Genomic DNA, 13,230 nt, shown 5'->3' with positions numbered 1-13,230 from the left:
TAAAAAGGGAAAGAGGGGGGACCCGGGAAACTATAGGCCGGTCAGCCTAACATCTATACCGGGTAAGATGGTGGAATGCCTCATCAAAGATAGAATCTCAAAACACATAGACGAACAGGCCTTGCTAAGGGAGAATCAGTATGGCTTCTGTAAGGGTAAGTCTTGCCTCACAAACCCTATAGAATTCTTTGAAAAGGTCAACAGGCATGTGGATGCGGGAAAAGCCGTAGACATTATATATCTGGACTTTCATAAGGCGTTCAACACGGTCCCTCACCAAAGGCTACTGAAAAAACTCCCCAGTCAGGGAATTAGAAAACAGGTCCTCTCATGGGTTGAGAACTGGTTGAAGACCAGGAAACAGAGAGTGGGTGTCAATGGGCAATTTTCACAATGGAGAGAAGTGAAAAGAGGTGTGCCCCAAGGATCTGTCCTGGGACCGGTGCTCTTCAATCTCTTCATAAATGATCTGGAGACAGGGTTGAGCAGTGAGGTGGCTAGGTTTGCAGACGACACCAAACTTTTCCGATTGGTGAAGACCAGAAGTGATTGTAAGGAGCTCCAGAAGGATCTCTCCAGACTGGCAGAATGGGCAGCAAAATGGCAGATAAGCTTCAATGTCAGTAAGTGTAAGGTCATGCACATTGGGGCAAAAAAAATCAAAACTTCACAAATAGGCTGATGGGTTCTGAGCTGTCTGTGACAGAACAGGAGAGAGATCTTGGGGTGGTGGTGGACAGGTCGATGAAAGTGTCGACACAATGTGTGGCGGCAGTAAAGAAGGCCAATTCTATGCTTGGGATCATTAGAAAAGGTATTGAGAACAAAACGGCGAATATTATAATGCCGTTGTACAAATCGATGGTAAGGCCACACTTGGAGTATTGTGTCCAGTTCTGGTCGCCGCATCTCAAAAAAGACATGTTGTTGGCAACCTTCAGTCTCGAGAGACTATGGTATCGTGCTCTGAAAGGTGGTTTTGGAACATCGTCTAGTGTGGCTGAAAAGGCCAATTCGGGAGTGACAATCCCTTCCACAACGGGAGCAAGTGCAGTCTGTCCCTGGTCTGTCTCCCTGGCTATGGGCCTTCCTTCTTTGCCTCTTAGCCTCAGACTGTTGGCCAAGTGTCTCTTCAAACTGGGAAAGGCCATGCTGCACAGCCTGCCTCCAAGTGGGCCGCTCAGAGGCCAGGGTTTCCCACTTGTTGAGGTCCACTCCTAAGGCCTTCAGATCCCTCTTGCAGATGTCCTTGTATCGCAGCTGTGATCTACCTGTAGGGCGCTTTCCTTGCACGAGTTCTCCACAGAGGAGATCCTTTGGGATCCGGCCATCATCCATTCTCACAACATGACCGAGCCAACGCAGGCGTCTCTGTTTCAGCAATGCATACATGCTAGGGATTCCAGCACGTTCCAGGACTGTGTTGTTTGGAACTTTGTCCTGCCAGGTGATGCCGAGAATGCGTCGGAGGCAGCGCATGTGGAAAGCGTTCAGTTTCCTCTCCTGTTGTGAGCAGAGTCCATGACTCGCTGCAGTACAGAAGTGTACTCAGGACGCAAGCTCTGTAGACCTGGATCTTGGTATGTTCCGTCAGCTTCTTGTTGAACCAGACTCTCTTTGTGAGTCTGGAAAACGTGGTAGCTGCTTTACCGATGCGTTTGTTTAGTTCGGTATCGAGAGAAAGAGTGTCAGAGATCGTTGAGCCAAGGTACACAAAGTCATGGACAACCTCCAGTTCATGCGCAGAGATTGTAATGCAGGGAGGTGAGTCCACATCCTGAACCATGACCTGTGTTTTCTTCAGGCTGATCGTCAGTCCAAAATCTTGGCAGGCCTTGCTAAAACGACCCATGAGCTGCTAGAGATCTTTGGCAGAGTGGGTAGTGACAGCTGCATTGTCGGCAAAGAGGAAGTCACGCAGACATTTCAGCTGGACTTTGGACTTTGCTCTCAGTCTGGAGAGGTTGAAGAACTTTCCGTCTGATCTGGTCCAGAGATAGAAGCCTTCTGTTGCGGTTCCAAAGGCATGCTTCAGCAGGACAGCGAAGAAAATCCCAACAAGGTTGGTGCAAGAACACAGCCCTGCTTCACGCCGCTTCGGATGTCAAAGGGGTCTGATGTGGAGCCATCAAAGACAACAGTGCCCTTCATGTCCTTGTGGAAGGATCTGATGATGCTGAGGAGCCTGGGTGGACATCCAATCTTGGGGAGAATCTTGAAGAGGCCATCCCTGCTGACCAGGTCGAAGGCCTTCGTAAGATCTATGAAGGCTATAAAGAGTGGCTGTCGCTGTTCCCTGCATTTCTCCTGCAGTTGTCTAAGGTTGTCAAGGTTGTTAAGTTGTCAAGTTCTCCTGCAGTTGTCAAAGTTGTCAAAAAAGACATAGTGGAAATGGAAAAGGTGCAAAAGAGAGCGACTAAGATGATTACTGGGCTGGGGCACCTTCCTTATGAGGAAAGGCTACAGTGTTTGGGCCTCTTCAGCCTAGAAAAGAGGCGCCTGAGGGAGGACATGATTGAGACATACAAAATTATGCACAGGAAGGACAGAGTGGATAGAGAGATGCTCTTTACACTCTCACATAACACCAGAACCAGGGGACATCCACTAAAATTGAGTGCTGGGAGGGTTAGGACAGACAAAAGAAAATATTTCTTTACTCAGCGTGCGGTTGGTATGTGGAACCCCTTGCCACAGGATGTGGTGATGGCGTCTGGCCTGGATGCCTTTAAAAGGGGATTGGACAAGTTTCTGGAGGAAAAATCCATTATGGGTTACAAGCCATGATGTGTATGTACAACCTCCTGATTTTAGAAATGGGCTATGTGAGAATGCCAGATGCAAGGGAGGGCACCAGAATGAGGTCTCTTGTTATCTGTTGTGCTCCCTGGAGCATTTGGTGGGCCGCTGTGACATACAGGAAGCTGGACTAGGTGGGCCTATGGCCTGATCCAGTGGAGCTGTTCTTATGTTCTTTATGTTTAGTCACTCATTCATTGTACAGGAATGGGATTGAGAATAAGACTCCTAATATTATACTGCCCCCATATCAGTGGCATAGCAAGCAAGGGATAGGGCTGCTTCAGGTGCTAGGCCAAAAGGGGGTGCCATGTGAGGCTCACCCAAGATGGCAGTGGTGGTGGGAGAAGCAGCAACAGCACCAGTGTGATTTCAAATATGTAGAGGCCACACCTCCTCCTCCTGTTTCAGCAGTTTTGTGAACTCACTGCTGCCCGTTCTTTTGAAGGTTGAACCTCCAAAGGAAAAGGAATGGAATAGCAGTGATATGACAAAGCCACACCACCACCACATCTGCTGCATCCTGTTTTTAGCATTGCTGTGATCTTGCTGCTGCCCCATTCCTTCTCCTTTGGAGGCTCAGCTTCCAAACAAGAAGAACAGGGCTGCAGTGAAATGGCACAGCCACCTTGCTGCCATCATCTCTTCCAGGAAAATCTGGAAGTGACATTGCAACGTTACAACACCACCACCCCAGACGTCACTCCCTACATCGATGCCCCTGCCCCATAAAAATCTATTGTGCGGCCAACATTTGGAATACAAGGAACAGTTCTGGTCTCTACACCTCACAAAGGACATTGTAGACCTGGAAAATGTGCAAAAGATGGCAACCAAAATGATCAAAGGGTTGGTGCATCTTCCTTATGAGGTAAAGCGACAGCATTTTGTGGCCTCTTAAGCTTGGAAAAATTGAGGGAGGACATGATTGCATGATACACATGGTGTAGAGACATGTTTGTCCTCCTTCACAATACTTAAACCAGGGGTCATACAATGAAACTGATGGGTGCGAGATTTAGGATATCCAAAAGGAAGTACTTCACACAATGAATAATTAGTCTGTAGAATTACTTGCCTTAAGATGTAGTGATGGCCACTAGCTTGGATGGGTTTAAAAAAAGGGATCGGACAAAGTCATGGAGGACAGATCTATCAATGGTTACCTAGTCATGATGATTATGTGCTACATCAGAGTTCAGTGGCAGGATTTCTCTAAATACTGGGTGTAGGGGAACTATGGTAGATGTATGCCTTACTCCAGTGGTTTCCAAACAGTGCACCTTGGCAAACTCACAGGGACGTTGCGGGATGTTCCCAGCAGCCTCTTCCTGCTGGCTCTCCTAGTTGCCATCATCTTGGATTGCACAAGATCTCATGAGAACTATGTGACATCTTGCACAATCCACAATGGTGTTGCCTGAGAGAGCCAGGAAGAAGAGGCCCCCATGAAAGAAGGGCACAGCGATCACAGTAAGTTTAGGAATTGCTGACTTGCTCATTTGCTTATGTGCTTTCCAGAGGAAGCTGGTGGGCCACTGTAGGAAACCAAATGATGAACTAGATGGACCTCTGGCTTGATCCAGCAAGACTTTCCTTAATGTTCTCAAAGCAGTTATCCCCACTGCTGGAAACTAAGAATACTACACTGTTTTTAAACTTACATAATTTGATTTCCATCCACTCAAATAAAGAAAGAAATCTGAAAAATCTTAATAGGAAATTGTTGAGGACAAATACGTTTTCCTACCTAGTTTGTCTCTCCACCTGTATGAGAGGGGCTGTAAGTAGAAGAGGAAAAAAAAATAATACACTATTGAATAATTGTAAGAGTTGCAAGAAATGGTCCCTTTTCTTATAATAGCATTTTTATTAGACTCTACTTCAATTTTTCTGGAATTTGTTTCTTTTATATTTAATTACTATGTAATAAGTAGGATTTGGGGTACTTCTAGAAGTTAGAACTTACATTCCAGGAGCTTTACTGTGAACTTAAAGCAAGAAAGATTGACTTTCAGTCATATGCCCTCTATTCTGATGCAGACTGTTTATCAGAGGCATTTCAAATGATAAAAAGCCCAAATACTCCTAATACATGGAAGAGAGAAGCATTTGCTACTTCTGCAAGGGGCGTTCACTGTTGTTATTTTAAAAAATCAGGAGGGAAAAAAGTATATATAGTTATGGAACATTGGTGGGTGGTGGGTAGGGTAGCCTAGTGTTACCACAGATACCAATACCAGTGAATAATGAAAACTGCAGGCCTTTCCTGTCTTCCAGTTGCATCCAGGAGGGAGGCCTCTAAAGTCCATGGAGGCAGAGCAAGGCCTTCCCGCACCATATAAAGCTTCTGGAAGGCCTCCAAAAAGCCCATCCAGTTTGGCCAGAAACTAAAAATGCCTTTTGGACACCTTCTGAGGCCCAGTGTGTGTGTGTGTGTGTGTGTGGGGGGGGAGGCTTTGTGCAGCCTCCCAGGGACTCAGAAGGGCTCCCTCCCAGATGCGACTGGAAGACTCTCATGGCCCTCCCGACCCACACTGGGATGAATTCGCTGGTCCCAAACCTGTGGATAAGGAAGTCGATCTGTATATCCCTACAGTTACATAATGGATACTGGTAAAGTCAAAGTGGTTTAGTGGATAACTTGCACAAAGAAGACATGGGTTAAAATACGTATTAATTCATTAAGCTTACTACATGGCTTTGGCAAAAACTGATCTCCGCCTAACCCTCCCTGCAGAATTTTGTAAGGATAAAATGGAATAATCCCCATAAGTGCAAGAGGATACAAACAGGGTCACAAATACACTGTCAGTCTCTGATATCTCCAGCAACCAGATATTTTCCAGACTGTTTCGTCACTTTGGGACTTTTGATGGTATGAAATTCCTAACCACAGAATGACCCAATTGCGTGGGAACATGTATGTATAGCTAGAGATTGCATACACAGGTCAAACTGTACTGTTACAGTATGCTGCTCTGTCAATTCCCGGCCCCACCCAAAATATTTAGCTACTTACATCTCCGGAGCTTTGCTTCTCTCTCCACATTTTCTACCCTAGGAAGTCGACAGCCAGAAAATGCACCATTTTTTGGTGGGTCACAAATCTGGTTAAGGATAGTAGGAGGCAGGAAAAGTCTCTGGGAAATGATGTGCTTCAAAGGTTGGGCTAGGTCATTCCAGCCAACGTCTGTATCATGCAATGAACATACAGTACTACAGTCTTTCAACTTGCCATGTTACTGGGCAAAATACAATTCATGACCTTATTCCTTCCCATGCTCTGATACACATCTCTGCTCATCCACCATGCTAGTAAGTGTCAGAAAAGTTTAAATTTGGATGCAGTTAAACAAACTTGATGTAAATAAGCAATGAAATAGGCTGCAAGTCTATATTTGATGCAACCTATATGTTAAACCATATTACCTCCAATGTATGCCTAGTATAACCTATGCACGTTTAGGCATGATTATATATACAGCATTAATTATATATACAGCATGATGGTTCCGAAACTGTGAGCCATGGTTCCCCAGAAAGCTGCAGAAATCAGCCTTGTGAAAAACCGGCCACCCTATGCAACATATAGGAGTGCAAGCCTAAAGGGCAGCTGAGACCAATGGCCCAGTAGGTCAAGGGAGCCACCAGTTGAAAAAGTTTGGGAATAACTGACTTAGCAGACTACTTACCTAATCCTTGTTCAGGAAAATAATGACTGAGATATTGAACTGTATAGTTAACTGAGTCATCTGGCAAAGAATCTGGGGAAAAAACATGTTTTGATGAGTCACTGTTGCTGTTCTTAACATAAATTAACTTATAGAAATTTTTTATCTATTTACAATAGATAAAAAATAGATAATAAAATTTTATCTATTTACAATTTTATTTACAATTTTATCTATTGTATCCTGCTTTTCCTCTAAAATGTTCAAGACAGACTATATGAAGAGTCTAATTTATCCTCATAAAATGTATAGCACATTGGTCTAAGAAGACATAGGCTGCAATCCTATACACATTTTCCTGGGAGCAAGCCCCATTAATCACAATAGGAGTTACTTATGAAGAGACATGCATAGAATTGTGCAGTGACTTGCTCAAGGCCATCCACTGAATTTCATGGCTGCTCAGAGATCTGAACCCAAGTTTCATCAGTCCAAGTTTTCTATTAATGGCATAACATCTTACAAAAGCCTAAATATTGAATTTTGTTTCTTTAGGATAACCCAGTGGTTCTCAAACTCTCAGGGACTCATCAAAACATGTTTGATTCATATAACTTAGGTACGCCACTGAAACCAAGTTATGAAGCCAGGACACATCCCTCTATTGCTTCGCAGAGCTCCGATGTGCTGATTCAGAGAATCCAGTATACGTGCAGCCCGTACAAATCTCTTAGCAGTTCACATTGAGCAACCAAAGGGAATTTGGAGGGCCACAGCAGCAACAAAAGGGGAGAAAGGGGAGAACAGGGTAAGTGAGCAAGTTGGATGCTTACTGGAGAGTTAATGGAAGGATTGAACTCTGTTCTCCTATTAAATTAATATGGTTTGAAGAAAACTAGGTTATTTTCTGAGTTTGGAAAAATGGTTCATCTTTTCAAATCCAAAACTACATCTGACTGGAGGGAATTTTGTCCATTATCAATCTGAGGACAATGCAGCTTAATCTTATCCATGATTCTTGCTGATGCAGTCCTAATGCTACACCAGGGATGCCCAAATCTATTTGCAGCCCTTGGGGACCCGCGATCCAGCCCTCGGGGAGCCCCGTCTCCAATAAACCTCTGGCCGTCCAGAGACTTGCTGGAGCCTGCGCAAGCCCAACTATTCTCAGTACAATGTCCAACTATTTGACCTCTTGAGTGAACTGCAGGCTGAAGGCTCCCTCCATTGCTTACTGTTTCACATCTATGAAGCAGTAGCGACAGCAAAGGAAAGACCAGCCTTGCTTTGTGCAAGGTCTTTTATATATCTTGAGCTATCACGAGACCTTCATTTATTTATATAAGTTCCATCTCGAATACATTTAAACACAACACAGTGTCAGAGAGATTATGTGGCCTTCCTGCCAAATAGTTTGGACACCCCTGTGCTACACCATAGTTAAAGTAAATCATGCAAAGGAGAAAGAATTTAAAAAGACGTAAGGAAGTGACTAAAATGCATGAGACCATACCATGTTTCTGATCACCTCATAACCATGAATAGAAGTTTGGGAACATTACACCTGTACCTGGCCATACAATAACAATTTTTTGAAAAAAAAAATAAGATCTGCATGTGACAAACATGTTTTGCTCATGTTATCTGGTTAAGTGAAAGTGAAATACATGTGATGAGATTTACCTTTAACAATGGGGGCCGTTTCGTTAATGAGTTCATGAAATCTTGCTAAGGTTTTTGACTATAAAAGAAAACAGAGACAAATACAGGGGTTGTTATTAATCTTTTTTGTTCCCTAAGCCTGCCACTTTTTTTTTGTCATAAAGGAAACAGTGAAACATGTACTCTAAAGTTCAGCAACTATGCAGTTGTGGAATTTTAGCATTCTGTTTTGTTGCTGAATATTACTAAAGTGCAGTTTCGGAAGTTTTAAGACAGTGTTTCTCGAACTGTGGGTCGGGACCCACTAGGTGGGTTGCGACCAATTTCAGGTGTGTCCCCGTACATTTCAAGATTTTATTTTTAATATATTAGACTTGATGCTACCATGGGATGTGACTGCATTTGGGAAAATGTTACAGACCTGTACTTTTAACAAGCTACTATGTATATTCTTTTAACAATGATAGTCAATGAGACTTACTCCTGGGTAAGTGTGGGTAGGATTGCAACCTGGGATTGTTAAAAATTTTCCTGCTTGATGATGTCACTTCTGTCATAACATTACTTCTGGTGGGTCCTAACAGATTCTCATTCTAAAAATTGGGTCCTAGTGCTAAATGTGTGACAACCACTGTTTTAAGGCTTCTTACCACTACTTACTAACTACAATGGGTCCTTGGTATCCATGGGCGATCTGTTTCAGGATCCCCTGTGGATTCTAAAATCCATGGGGTGGGGAGCAGTGCAGCACTGTAATTACTCATGTTAGGGCTGCACCTGACTCACAGCTTACTCAATAGGCCTCCCTGCCTCCTAAGAACCCCTCTCCAATCTGACCAGAAGCCACTTCCAGCTCAGACTCACAACTTCCAGTTTCATCCAGGTGTTCTGAGGTGCAGGAAGGCCTGCAGCCCACTCCATGGGTCGCATGGGTCCCACTCCATGGGTCACAAGTCACTCACTTCTGTGAACCAGAAGTGGCTTCTGGTCACAACAGAGGTGTTTTGAGACTGGGAATGGGCCTCCCTGAACTTCAGAACACCCCTCAGACATGACTGGCAGTGGCTTCTGGTCGTGTCCTAAAGGCCCTCTGAAGCACAGCTCAGTATCCATGGATACCAAGGGCTCACTGTACTGTCAAATTTTATATTTCGATCATTACAGATTGTCAAGGGAGTGATGGATTCTCCCTCACTGAAGATCTTCAAGCAGAGGTTCAACAAGCACCTGCTGGAGATGCTCTAGAGCAGTGGTTCTCAAACTGTGGGTTGGGACCCACTTGGTGGGTCACGATCCAATTTCTGGTGGGTCGCGAGAGGCTGACGGCAGCCATCTTGGAAGATGGCAAAAGACCTAGGCAGCGCCATTTTGGAAGTGGGCAAAGCCTGGGCGTTGCCATTTTAAGCTTCCTGGCATTGAGACGTAACTAAGAGCGGCTTGCACATGTGTAAAGAAAGTAGTGTGCCGCTTTTCCCCAGAAAGTGTGCTGCTGCCTTCCAGCTGGACCTCCCTTTGTACTTGGAGGCTTCCATCAGGGGGGCCAATCACAGAGTGCAGGCTTGGATTGCAGGCAAAGAAGGACTGGGAGAGACATGGGCGAGCCAGCCAGGCTTCTCCCCACCAACCTTTGTCAGCTTGGTTGCCTTGACGGGATTGGCTGCCTTGGGGTTGCAAAACAGAGCAGCTCCCCCCCTGCAGCTGGACTGGGCTGGAGAGTATAGGCGGAGACCTGAACACAGGGCTTGGGTGAGTAGTGGCAGACCCGTGTGATCTCCCCTCTTGTGAGCCTGCCTTGAAAGCAGCATCACTGCCACCGCCACCAGCACCCTACTGCCGTTCTCATCCTCTGCATCACAACCTCTCTCCCTCTCTGAAATTGGCTGGAAGCCGCGATCCTTTCCTGCCCTGACTAGCATGTCCTCTCTTTATATCTCTGCTGGGGTGAGGGGGGATCCCTGGTTGCCTGGCTGCCAAGAGAGCAGCCAGGAGGGCGGGGGGGGGGGAGGGAGGGCAAGCCTGGCATGTGGGGGGGAGCACCCAGGGAGAGTGCTGCTCCCCCAGCCGCTTCTCTGATGTGCACCCTTCCCCTCTTCTTACTTCTCTCTTAGGCTGCAATTCTGTCTACTCTTACCTGGGAGTAAGCCCCACTGCCAATAATGGGAGTCAATTCTGAGTAGATGTGCTTGGACTTGGGGGAGATGAGGGGAAGTGTCCCTGCTTATCTTCCTTCTGAGGGGATACTACTTTTTTATTTCCTTTATTTACAAAACTCAAGCTACCTCGTGTATTGAGGTGCATGAGTTGGGTGCACTTGTTTCTGGCTAATGCTGTGCACAGTATCAACAGCCACATCAGTGTTTGTTAGTTTCAAGCGCAATACAAGAAGTAGCTTGAGATTTTGTAAATAAAGACAGAAATAAAAACAGTAGTAAATAAATACACAAATATTTTGTTCCAGATGTTTTATTTTTTGCTTGTTAGCAATGGTAGCGAGGGCAGGGAGAATTGGAAGACGCTTCTGAGCTGGAATACTGTCTCCTGTCATTTACAGTTTGAGTTCCTAGGCAGGAACTTCCTGCTTGATGACATCACTTCCGGCTCTGCCATCACAGTGATGTCACTTCCTGTGTGACGATGTCATTTCTGGCTATGACATCAGTTCCAGGTTGTTGACATCACTTCCGGTGGGCCCCAGTCAGATTGTCATTCTCAGAAGTGGGTCCCGGGCTAAAAAGGGTGAGGACCACTGCTCTAGAGGATTTCCTGCTACAGGCAGTTGGTTGGACTAGATGACCTTATAAGTTCCTTCCAACTCTGATTCTATGATCATTTAATTTTTTAAAAAATCAATACCCTGCCTTTCCACTTAGAATGCATCCGAAGGAGTTTTTTAGGTCTATGGTGTGCTATTCAAGCTGGAAAAACTACCCAACATTTGATTCCAAACCAGTCTATAGTTAGCTGTGTTAGCACAGACCATTAATACTGGCGTGTCAAAGCACAATATGAAATATAGAGCATTTGACAAGAGCATCTTTGAAGCATTTGATATAAATAACATAAGAGCTGACTTTTGACAGTTTATTGAAGTTTTCTCATTCTGTCACAAACTTTTTGTGTATAAGAGCGCAATCCAAACCTTGACTTCAGCTGGCTCAAGTCTCTTGGGCCGGCCTGGGAGGGTCACAGACATGCCATAAAGCACGTTTGTGCCTCCGTGGGAGGAAGCCAGGCCAGCGCTCCCAGAAGCGCTGTCCTGCGGATGCTGATGGAGGGAGGGCGAGGGGTGGCCCCAGGGGTGGGCACGCAGGGAGCCAGAGGCGGGGTTGGGATCCAGCAGTTATGCCGGATCGCAACCCCTGTCCCCAGGGAGAACAGAGTGGCTTCAAGCCACTCCGCTCTCCTCGGACTTGTGCCACCTCAGGAGGTCAGCACATTGGGGCCAGTTTCCCCTTGCCTCTGGCTAAGCCGCTGCTGGTCACAATCCTGTGCTGCATACAGTGCAAGCCTTCTGGCGTGCCTGTTCCAGAGCAAGTTATAATTGCACCCTAAGTGCTTTAAGTGTATAAGCACATATGCCACACATAAAGAGCAAATAGTGCCATTCTGGTGCACCTCATCCAGGTCTTTGGTGCAATTTTGTTTTTGGGTCTAATGAGTTGGGCCTGGGGAGCAAACAGTAGCACAGCACAAGGGAGGTGCCGTCTCCTGTGCCCTAACCAGTCCCACAGACCTTTTTGCTCCTGTCCATGCACATCACAACTCCCTACTAGCTTTCCCATTTGTGACAGATTGACTACCCTTGTGCTATTGCTACTATGATGTTAAAACATGGGGAAGAACAATTTATCATTTATTTAGTGCCATCAATGCACATAATGCTTTAAAGCAAATCAGAGAACAAACCTCTGCCCCAACGGGATCACAGCTTAGAAATAAACGGAATGGAGATGACAGAGGAAGAAAAGGAGGGTGGCAGTAGAGCAATCATGGGAAAAACATGCAATTATTTCATGCACTCTTTTTGTTACAGTATGACTGGGAATAGCTCTTCAGAATATTATGCTGATGTTTAGTTCAACCCTTGGGACAAAGATCCTTTTACTGGACAGACTAAAGATTGGATCTAGAGCCACAGACGCACTCTAATAAATAATAATAATACAGGTATTTCTATACTGCCTTTCTTGGTCCTCAGATTTTTCCTTAGACTTTATTCAAGGCGGTTTACATAGGCAGGCACTCTACCATTCAATGATTGCCCCTCATATTGCTCTCATATGCTAAAAGCCTCAAAAGGTATGAGCCAGTCATTAAAAAATAAGGGGATATTACTGAACATACATTCACTGAGCACAACAAATATTATCATAACTCATATATGGAACTAAGACCGAGGGGGCTGACAGCACACACAGGACTTTGCCTGACAACTTGCTGGCTGCAGCCTACAACTGCAGGAACAGTCTCAATGCTGACTCATTCCATACAAAAACATTTCTACTTACTTCAGAACGCCTCCACCTTTTTCCTTGCAGACTGCAGTGGGAGGAGGAGTTGGTACAAACATGGCTTCTGGGTGGCTGCTTCCCAAGGTCATAGTTTTCCACTTTAGCACACTCCCAGAAGTGCATAAAGCATCCCTAGAAAAGGCAGATACCTTTTATCTGAAAACCCTCCTGCAGTGATGTAGGTGCTGGCCATGCCTATGGTACTCCCACAATGCTCATCAGCTATTTAGGATGGTGGGGGATCAAAGTGAGCTGAAGTTGTGCTGCATGTGTGCACAGGGAGAAAACTGACTCCCTAACAAACAGAACTCGCTGAGGGCCCAACCCTGTCCAGTTTTCCAGGGCCGGTGCAGCTGTGCCAATGGGGCATGCACTGCAGCCTATGGTGGAGGGACAGTCCCAGAGGCATTCTCAAGGCATGGGAACATTTGTTCCCTTACCTTGGGGCTGCATTGCAGCTGCACAGGTGCTGGACTGGGCCCTGAATCACTCACCTTAATCTACTCTTCCGGATAGACAGTGTAACAGTTTTTAAAAATAACATACTAATGGACTGTCTGGAAATTTGTAATTATTATCCACAT

This window comes from Tiliqua scincoides, chromosome 7 (genome assembly GCF_035046505.1).
Source record: "Tiliqua scincoides isolate rTilSci1 chromosome 7, rTilSci1.hap2, whole genome shotgun sequence".
Classification (NCBI taxonomy): domain Eukaryota; kingdom Metazoa; phylum Chordata; class Lepidosauria; order Squamata; family Scincidae; genus Tiliqua; species Tiliqua scincoides.
The sequence above is the reverse complement of the archived record's forward strand: the minus strand, read 5'-3'. Positions refer to the sequence as shown.